Genomic DNA, 10783 nt, shown 5'->3' on the forward strand with positions numbered 1-10783 from the left:
GCACTCTGTAGACCAGGCTGGCCTTGAACTCAGAGATCTACCTGCCTCTGCCTCCCTAGGCTGGCATTAACGTCTTGTGCCACCTCACCTGGCTTTAAAGGGGGGGGAATATTATTACCAAATAGAAGCTTCACAAATCAACTCAGGAAACAAGATCCCATTTCTCTTGCCTTTGGCTTCTTGAGTCCTGTGTCCAAGTGCCACTCCCATATGTGAAATCTGGCTTGGCTCGTACATCGGTCTATGGCTTTAAATTACTCATTTTGTTTTCTGTACATATTCTATTTTCTGTATGCCTCCTACAAGAATTTTGGTGGTGGTATAATTTGCCTGTAAAACATCTCCCATGGGCTCGGGTTTTCAAACACTTGGTCCCAAGCTAGCGGGACTGTTCTGGGAGAGTCTGGAACCTTTGAGAGGTAGGTAGGAGGAAGTGTGCCTCTGGTTGTCAGGTCTTGAGGGTTATAGCCAAGCCCTACTTCTTGTCCTGGTCAGGAGGGAGGTGAACAAGCATCCTCGAGCTTTTACCAGAGCAGCTGCCAGCTGCTTCTGCTGCCATGTTTTTTCTCACCATGAACAGCCTGTGCCTTCGAACCGTGAGCCAATATAAGCCCTTACTCCCGTAGGTTGCTTCTTGTTGGTTTTGATCACAGCCATTAGAAAAGTAACAAGTACGGATGCAGTCTTTCAGAGTTTTGACTCCCCTCTCACTGAGATCCTTTGCTGAAGACATTCTTCTCTGCCACTGTATTGATATCTCACAAATCTACTGGAAGCAAACATTTCCTTGAAGACAAAAACCATGGAAGATGCTAACCCATCCCTGATGCCGCTGATCAGGGGCCCACATCAGCTGACCGACAGTCAATCTGGCTTTAATACCTTTGCCTATGTATAGCTACACTTCTCTCTAGTCTATGTGACTTGAAGTTTACTAGGGAATGCCGATCTTGCTAGACTAGGAAAGCAAAGATTGCCACAACTGTGGTTTGATGTGGTACTGTGGAAAGACTTCGTTTAAACGACCCTTTGTTTTAACCAAGGGATGAAGCTTGGTGTGAAACATGCTTAACTACATCCATGAAGCCTTGGGCTCAATCAGATATTGCATAAAAGACACACTGTGGCACACACCTATGTTCCAGCAATTGGGAGGTAGCAGCAAGAGAGAAGTTTAAGATTGTCCTCGGCTACACAGTAAGTCTGAAATTAGCTGGGCTACCTGAGAGCCCATTGGTTTATTTGTTTTGTTTGTTTGTTTTTTCTTAGTTCCTTTTCTACAAAAGAAGCTAACCTAGTCTCTTTTCCTGTCACTGTGACAAACACCAGGACCAAAAGCAACTTGTGGAGGAAAAGACTTATTGGGCGTCCCAGCCATGATCCACCATCAAGGGGCAAAGGCATGAACTAGAGGTAGGAGCCTGAGATGGGAATGGAAGCCGAGACCACAGAGGAGCCCTGCTTATTGATCTGCTCCTGAGCTGGTGCCCAGCTACCTTTCTTACACAGCCCAGACCCACTTACCCAAGAGTAGCATTGCCCATGTGGGCTGGGCCCTTCATCCATTAGAAGTCAAGGAAATGCCCCACAGACAGGTCCACACTCCGTCTGGTGGAAGCATATCTCTTCAGCTGGAGGTTTGTTCTTCCAGCGTGACTCTAGTTTCTGTGAAATTGGTAGAAGCTAACCAGCAAGGGTACTCTGTACTCAGCACTGGTTTTGGCCATCAGGTGCACACACACACACACACAGAGTTCAAGGAACAGCTGGTCACTTCAGGTCTCGTCCCATGTACCCCGGGCAGGACTTGAACTCCACATGTGGCTGGAGGTGACCTTGAACTTTTGACTTCACTCACCTCTGTGCTCTGCAAGTAAGGTCATGTAGTGCTACCATGCCTAGCTAAAGTGGTTATTGATTTTCTTATTTATCTCTCTGTCTTTCTATCTATCTATTTATTTGCATGATCTCACTGGAACCCACTGTGAACACTAGGCTGACCTTGAACTCACAGAGATCTCTACCTTTCTCTACCTCCACAGTGAGTGCTGAGGTCAGAGTGGTTATTCTTACGCAATGACCACAATGGTCAATTTCACTATTATGTTCTGTCTAATCTTTATAAATGTACTATACTTATTTGTGAATGTACTATACGTATTTGTGTGTTTGTGTGCATTTGTCAGTTCAGGTCACAGAACTCCATTTTCTCCTTTAGGTTGTAAGCCTCGGTGACCAATGGCCTTTTTTCACTGAGCTATCTTGCAGACCCTCAGACTTGAATATTCAATCTCTCTCTCTCTTTCATCATTTATTTTATGTATATGAGCACACTGTAGCTGTCTTCAGACACACCAGAAGAGGGCATCAGATTCCATTACAGATGGCTGTGAGCCACCATGTGGTTGCTGGGAATTGAACTCAGGACCACTGGAAGAGCAGTCGGTGCTCTTAACCGCTGAGCCATCTCTCCAGCACCGAGTATTCATTCCCAGTGCAACTCTTCTGTGGCCCAGATAAGTTTTCTTTTACCCATATTGCAGATAAACCGTAATAGGAGTGTGTAATTACACAGATGCCACCAGGCTTAAGACTCAGCTCATTATCTTTACGTTTTAAGGAGCTGGGAGGACATAGCGTGAGCTGATTTTGCGGTATAAGGTTTTCCAATCACAGGAGATAGTTACAAGAAATGTTCAGCAATGGCAAATGTATAGACAGGAGGGAGTACGATGCTTGCTTGGAGCTGAGGGTGGACGGGCAGTGACTGCAAACAGGCACAAGGTTTCTTTTAGAGGCAATGAAAAGTGTCTAAAATTAGCCTGTGGTAATGGTTGTATATAATTCTAAATTTACTACTAAATTCCTGAGTCGTACCTCGAGTGGGTGATATTTATGGGGCATGTGCTGGTTTGCAGGGGCTGATGAGACACACTGGGTGGCTAAACAACAGTGATTTATTCTTATGAAACCCCGGAGGCAGAGAGTCTAAGATCAAAGTGCCAGCGAGGCCCACTCCCTTGAAGGCTGTGAGGGAAGGCTCTTTCCCAGGTCTCTTTGGACTGTACAGCCATGTCTGTGGCCCATCTTCCTCTCCTCTGCGTGTGTCTGTTTCCAAATCTGCTCCCTCCTTCCCATTTTCTCCACCCCTCCTATTTTTTTTTTCTCTCCCTCTTAACACCTTTTCCTTTTTAAGATAGGATCTTACTGCATAGCCCGGGCTGATCCTGAACTCTCAGGAATCCTCCTGCATCAGCCTTCCAAGTGCTAGAATTACAAGTAGACTGTGAGGCCCAACTTTTTAAAGGATACTAGCCAGCTCTGTGTGGCCGCACACTTTTAACCCCAATCTTGGAAGGCAGAGATAAGCTGGTCTCTGTGAGTTTGAGGCTGGTCTACACACCTAGCTCCAGGCCAGCCAGGGCTACACAGTGAGACCCTGTCTCAAAAACAAAGAAACTAACTCACTAACTAACTAACTAACTAAGAAACTAACTAAGAGCACTCGTATTGAATTAGCTCCCACTGTGATGACTTAGTTTAATTACATATTTAAAGATTTAATCTTCATATATAATTACATTCTGAGGTACTGGGGGCTAGGGTTTCAACACACAAACTTTGGAGGGAACACAAATCATCCCCGAAACAATATATAAATTATACTCTAATAAAAGCGCGCTGCTGATGTCTTGCGCTCTGCGTTCAATGCCCAGTCCTTGGCATGCGTCATCTCATTTGACCTGTTACGAGGCCATGATAATTATGCCCACCGTTAAGCATGAACAAAGTAAGGCCCAGAGAAGCTAAATAGCCTGCCTCGGGTCATAAAGCCAGCAAAGGAGGCATGGCTCAGACTTTGAAGTCCTGTTCTCGAGCCCACACTTTGAATCCTTGAGCCAATGCCAGCCCCCACACAGCCATGCCGGCCCCCACACAGGCAGCGGTAATGACTGAAGATGAGGATGATCGGGATCCGGGGTCACAAACGCCCTGAATCCAAACCGGAGAACGGTCACGTGACGTGGGCATGACCGCGGGACTCCTCCTGTGGGGAGGTTTGTGACTCCTCCCAGAGAAGCCTTTGCTGGAGAGATCCCGTCTACCACAGACAATAAGACAACTGGTCACTCGGGAGGCCAGCCTGGTCTACAGAGTGAGTTCCAGGACAGCCAGGGCTACACAGAGAAACCCTGTCTTGAAAAACCAAAAAAAAAAAAAAAAGGCAAGTGGTGCTGTGTGCCTGGCCCGTGGTCCATGATGGAGGATGACTAAAACAGGCGGCGACTTACATCTCAAGAATGTTCTACTTGTTCTACTTGAAGTGACCTCAAAATATCCAAATATATTATCTAGAAGTAATTTAATACAGTCCAGAGCTTAGGATAGGCAGGTAGGCTTTTAATGATTAGCATAAAATATTACTTAAGACCATGGATAGGCAAGAATTCCTTAAAAGATGGTTCAGGCCAGGCAGTGGTGGCGCACGCCTTTAATCCCAGCACTTGGGAGGCAGAGGCAGGCGGATTTCTGAGTTCGAGGCCAACCTGGTCTACAGAGTGAGTTCCAGGACAGCCAGGGCTACAAAAAAAAAAAAAAAAAAAAAAAAAAAAAAAAAAAAAAAAAAAAAAAATGCTGGTTCAGGGTAGACACTCGGAGAGTTTTTGTAAAGTATGCCCCATAGGTGTACAAGCCTGTAATCCCAGCTCTTGGGAGGCTCAGACAAAAGGGTAAGGAGTTCAAGAACAGCGTCTGCTACACATCAAGTCTAGGCCAGTCTGGATTCCATGAGACCCAGTCTCAAACAAACAGCCCCTCTAAATAACTAATAAACTGATACTGATAGACTAAATAGAGGAATAGCTGCTGAAAGGTGTTGTCACCTGGAAAAAGGAACGGAGGAAGGAAGAGAGGGAGGGACGGACGGAGGGACGGAGGGACGGAGGGACGGAGGGAGAGAGCCAGCTGACCAACTAGGTATGCGGCTCACACCTGCAATTGGCTTTGGTAAGGATGGTTACCTTGAATTCAAGGACAAACTGGACTCCACGCCAAGACCCCATCTCCAAAGCAAACAGACAAACCAAACCTCCAAATGATGCTAAGGGGTCAAATAACAGAGTACTCCCATGGATGAGGTGGGAAGGAAGAGGACGAGGTCTTCTGCCATGTCTTGGCAAGCTCGCTTGCTCCACCCCACACCCCCCCGTCTGTGTACGTCATACGACCACAGGTGGGAATTGGTTCTCTCTTACAATGTGGTCTCTAGGGATTGAACTCAGTGAGCGAATCAGTTTGGCTCATCCACTAAGCCACTTCGCAGGCTCTAGCAATCATTTTTTTTCTTTTTAGGGTAGCTTGGACTAATCTGGTCTGCTCCGGACTCTTCAAAGGGCTCAGGGACAAACTCTAAATTCCATAGGAAATCACAGATCGCCCTCTTGTGGTCAACACGTCTTGGTGCAGGTTTAATCTAGAAAAATGAATTTTAAGGGCTAAGCCTGCTGGGTTGCCTAATCCCGCCTGTGGATAGTGAATGGTGAATTATACATACAATATATGTTATATATATGTGTTATACATACAATATGTGTTTTATATATATTATTTACTATATGGCTTCATTTATTATATAGTTTTTCAATGTTTGAATAAAAACAAGAGAAAGGAAATATTTTGATTTGAAAAACCATGTAATATTCAATTTCAGTGTCAACAAAGCCATTTTATTGGACAGTCATGCTCATTTTCTAGGTGAGACTACTTCCACACAATAGCAGATGTCACGGACTGACAGAAACTGAGATATTTACTCTCTGGGTCTCTTCAGAAAAGTTCCTGCATCCTCCACTCAGAAGGTGGGGCGCAGCCGGGTGGTGGCGGCACACACCTTTAATTCCAGCTGAGGCAGATAGATCTCTGGCTTTGAAGCCAGACTGGTCTACAGAGTGAGTTCTTGGACAGTCAGGGCTACACAATGAAAGCCTGTTTTGAAAAACAAAACAAAAAGGGGGTGCTGGTCAGACGTCTTGGTATGTTAGGTTACTTTTTAGAGATAGAAAATTTAGGGGCTGGAGAGATGGCTCTGTGGTTAAGATTGCTCTTCCAGAGGTTCAATTCCCAGTAACCACATGGTGGCTCACAACCATTTGGAATGGGATCCGATGCCCTCTTCTGGTGTGTCTGAAGACAGCTACAGTGTACTCACTTACATTAAGTAAATACTATTTAAAATTTAGCTTAGCTTTGGGCTGGAGCACTGGATACGTTCTCAGAGGACCTAGGTTCTATTTTTAGCTCCCACATGGTAGCTCACAACCATCTGTAACTCCAGGCCCAGGGGACCCGCTCTCATCTGTCCTCCAAAGGCATTTATACACAAGTGCTGCACATACCTACAGCAGGGACACAACCCTCCATAGAAAAACAATCACCTTTAAAGTAGCTTTGTGACAGACGCTAAACCTCAACAAAACAGCCATTTGGGTCGTATCCTGAAGTCTGGATCCCAGGATCCAAAGCAGGAGAAAGCCAGATGGGAAGACTGCCTTAGCACGGGCCTCTTCACCATCTTGTGGCAACAGTGGTGTCTAAGCACAAGTGAGGCAGGGTTGGAATTTAGAAAACCATTAGTGCTAATTTTAGGCTTGCTGGTCTTAAGGAGGGGTAGCCACAAAGATGAGCTGCTTCACCAGAGGGTTTTTTTTTTTTGTTTTGTTTATCCTTGTTCTTCTCAGAAATGTTTGTAACAGTACAGCAGGCACAAACTTCTGAGACAATGGACGTTATTAGGTCAGGTGTCATCTTTTTATTATAAAAGGGAGGCACTGATATTATTTCCATGATGAAATACTTTGGAATGTCTGGACAGGCGGCCTCACGTGACCGCATTTCAACAGAGATCTACTCCATACACTTTCCAAGAATGTCACCATCTCTAAGTCAGAAAACAATCCTGTTGTCTACAGCTTTGGTGAGAAGAACTTTGAGTCCGATTTTCTCACTAAGGTTGGCTCTCTCCAGCCTCTTTGCTTAAGGCCTGATCTCACGGTCACTACTGTTGTTTGCAAAAGTTTTCTTTCAGCTTTTTCTGGAACCATGACGCCTCCTTTGGTTACAGTCTTGGGCTCACTCCTCTCATCCAGTATTGTCAGAGTTGAAGAAACTCTCTAAAAGCCACCGCTCAGACCCTGGACTCACACCATTGCTGCACGGAGTCTTCTCAGTCGTTAAAACAAAGTTCTGAGTGCTTTGCATTCGTGTGTGCATGTGTGGTGCCCATGGAGGGTGCTGGGTCCCCTGGAACTGGGTTACAGTTGCGAACCATCATGTGGGTGCTGGGAACTAAACCCAGGTCCTTTGCAACAGCAACAAGCACTCTTAACTACTGAGCTGTCTCTTCAGTCCCCACCAGACGCTAGACTAACCCCTCTTTCCTGTCCTGTAGGGCTGTCTGAATCATCATGCCCAATTTCCAATGGAGACATCTATTCTTGAATTGTAATATTCTTGGTTTTGCTTTTCTAAAGCAGGGTCTTACTGGGTAGCCCTGGCCATCCTGGAACTTGCTCTGTAGACCAGGCTGGCTTCAAAGCGATCTGCGTGCCGCTGCCCCCTGAGTACTGGTGTTAAAAGGCGTGTACCATGACTGCCTGGCTCCTTTGGGATTTTCTTGGTAGGCACTGTCTTAGTCAGGGTTTCCATTGCTGTGACAAAATCGACCAAGAAGCATGTTGGGGAGGAAAGGGTTAATTCAGCTTACATTTTTGAGATCATAGTCCATCATTGGAGGAAGTCAGGACAGGAACCTGGAGGCAGGAACAGATGGAGGGGTGCTGCTTACTGGCTTGCTCCCCCATGGCTTTCTCAGCCTGCTTTCTTATAGAACCTAGGACACCAACCAGCCCAGGGATGAAATCACCCTCCATGAGCTGGGCCCTCTCCTACTGATCACTAAGATGCCTTACAGCTGGATCTCATGGAGGCATTTCCTTAACTGAGGCTCCTTCCTCTCTGATGACCCTAGCTTGTGTCAAGTTGACACACAAAACAGGCCAGCACAACCATGCCTTCTGCACATAGGGTCATCTTTCGTCTTCCCTTTCTAGCCTGGTTGACTTTAACTCACTTTCTGTCTGTCTGTCCTGGCTAGAACCCCCAGCAGGAATAGTTGTGTCAAGAGCAAACGCGCTCCCTCACTCCTGAGTCCTTGCCCTGGGCCGCTGTAACCAAGTGACACGTACTGGGTGTCTAGACAGCGGGTACTTCTTTTCTTACACTTCTGGAGGCTAGACAGAGATCAGGAAGTGGGCAGTGTTAAGTTTCTCCTGAGGTCTTTCTCTGAGCTGCTCTCCCTGTGTCCTTCCATGTCTGTTTGAATACCCTGTTTACAAAGTCATGAGCCATACTGGATTAGGGTCTACCCTTTTATTAATTCAATGACCTCGTTTAAAGACACTGTCTCAAGGTACAGTCACATTTTGAACTACCAGGATATGGACTTGAACTAGGGGAACACAATTCAGCTCCCGAGAGAGCACTGCAGGTCGTCTTGTGCTCACCCACCTTGCACTACTTCACCAGGGGCTCACTTACAGCCTTTCACTCGGTACTGGATTTAGTTTGCTGGGATTTCCCTGTCTTTAATCCTACCATCTAAAGCTGTTTCATTCAGTTGTCAACAGACAATTCAAATTCACCGTGGGAAACAGAAACTTGTTAGACATCTAGAAACTTGTTAGGCAGTCCCCGGCATAAGCTGAAATTGGAATCCTATCAGTGACTTCTGTTTGCAGCGATGCCCACAGAACTTAAGAATCAGGTAGCAGAATGGATTGGGCTCAGGAGTTGGTCGTGGGTCACCAACTCCTGCCCTCCACCATTGAGTCCTCTGCTCTCCACAAAACCAGGGACATATCTGGAAGTGAAGAGTTTATCTGCCCATAGTTTCTCCTCTTTGCTTTGACACCAGTAGCAGTACCTTCATTCTAAATATAAGCAGCCTGAAGAAAATCCACTCTGAAGATGTTCTTGAGGGAAATGGCACAGCAGCGAGATAAGCACTGAGAACACTTGCTGACATGCAGAATAAGAATAAATCCGTCCAGCCAGGCCTGGCAATGCAGACCCTTTATCCCTGCACTCGGGTGGCAGAGGCAGGAGAATCTCTGAGTCTGAGGTCAGGCAGTCTCACATCTCAAATAAATAAATAAGTAGGTAGATAGGTCCATCTCGCAGGAGAATCTCTGAGTCTGAGGTCAGGCAGTCTCACATCTCAAATAAATAAATAAATAAATAAATAAATAAATAAATAAATAAGTAAGTAGGTAGATTCTGAGGTCAGGCAGTCTCACATCTCAAATAAATAAATAAATAAATAAATAAGTAAGTAAGTAAGTAGGTAGATAGGTCCATCTCTGATAAGCCCAATCCCACATGGTAAAACCAGAGAACAAATTTCTCCAAGTTACCCTCTGACACAAGCACACACCACCCCACATACATGCATGCAAAATGACTAAAAGCAAATACAATTTAAAAAAAAAGAGTTGTGGTTTCAGCTTATGCATTCAATTAAATCCGGCAGGGTTAACAATTCTCGTTCCTTTTGAGAACTTTATTTGAGCAGATGAACTAGGTGGAGAGTAAACAAATTGGGGTGGCAGGATTTGTATCAGGAACAGTAAATCCAGCTTACAGACCCTTCCCTGAAAAGCTTACACTTTCTTGGAAAGTGAACTTTCAGGTGATTTCCAGTTCTCTCAGAAACCACGTGTATCATACTTGAATGTCCCTGCCCAATCGGGCAGGGAGTCAATTCAAATTCCACCTCCAACCCTGACAGATTGTATGACTTCCAAAGTTTAATTTTCTTCGGGACTTAATTTCATTATTAGAAATGAACCGAATTAAACAGTCCCTAATTTCCCCTTTGCTTACAACAGAGTCTGAGCAGTGAACAGATCATCTGTGGACTCAGTTGATTGGAAAATTTCAAACCATGATTCACTATGCAATCAGGAAGGTACAGGCAAGCCTTGCTGAAGACAGGGAACAGATAACCCAGCGCAGCCAGCCAGGGAGACGAGGGCAAAAAATCCAGTGGGTGGAAGAGGCCTCCTAGAGTTGGGAATTTGTAAGCAGTGTCATGTAAGGTTGCTATCTAGGGTGTCTATGAACATCTCTTATGGTTTTAAGTATAAAAAAAATTAATTAAAAGTAACTAAAGCCAATAAAAAAAAGCCAGGTCAGAAAGTCCAGCATTAGACCTGAACCCAGACTCAGCCCCAGGAGCAGGCTCAGTGGGTCTACGATCTCAGCACTCCTGAGGGTGACTCCAAAACGTTCTCCTGTGGTCACAAGAGCTGTGGATGTACTGTCTCTCACACACCCATCCTCAATATTAAAAAAAGCCAGTCAGGTTGGGCATGGTGGGGCAAGCCTGTCATTGCAGGGTTTGGGTGACAGAGGAAGGCACGCGCCTTGGGTCTTCAGTCTTTCATACACATCACTGCTGGGCCATTTCTGTGAACTGTGGACTATGATCTAGGTGTTAGGAGGAAGTCTTCCCAGGAGCCCCACCTGAGGGGTTACAGACAGATGTCGGTTTCTGGGCTAAGGGGTGTCAGCTTTCTAAGGCTGTGCCAAGATTCCACTCCCAGAGGGTGGGTGGGTTAAATTCAAATGAAAAGGAGGACACAAAGTTGGTGGATCAGGTAGGTCAGGTGGAGCTGGGAGGGGAGAAGGAGAGGGGCATCGGCGAATATGATCAAAGCACACTGTG

The sequence above is a fragment of the Mus musculus genome, chromosome 10 (assembly GCF_000001635.26).
Source record: "Mus musculus strain C57BL/6J chromosome 10, GRCm38.p6 C57BL/6J".
Classification (NCBI taxonomy): Eukaryota; Metazoa; Chordata; class Mammalia; order Rodentia; family Muridae; genus Mus; species Mus musculus.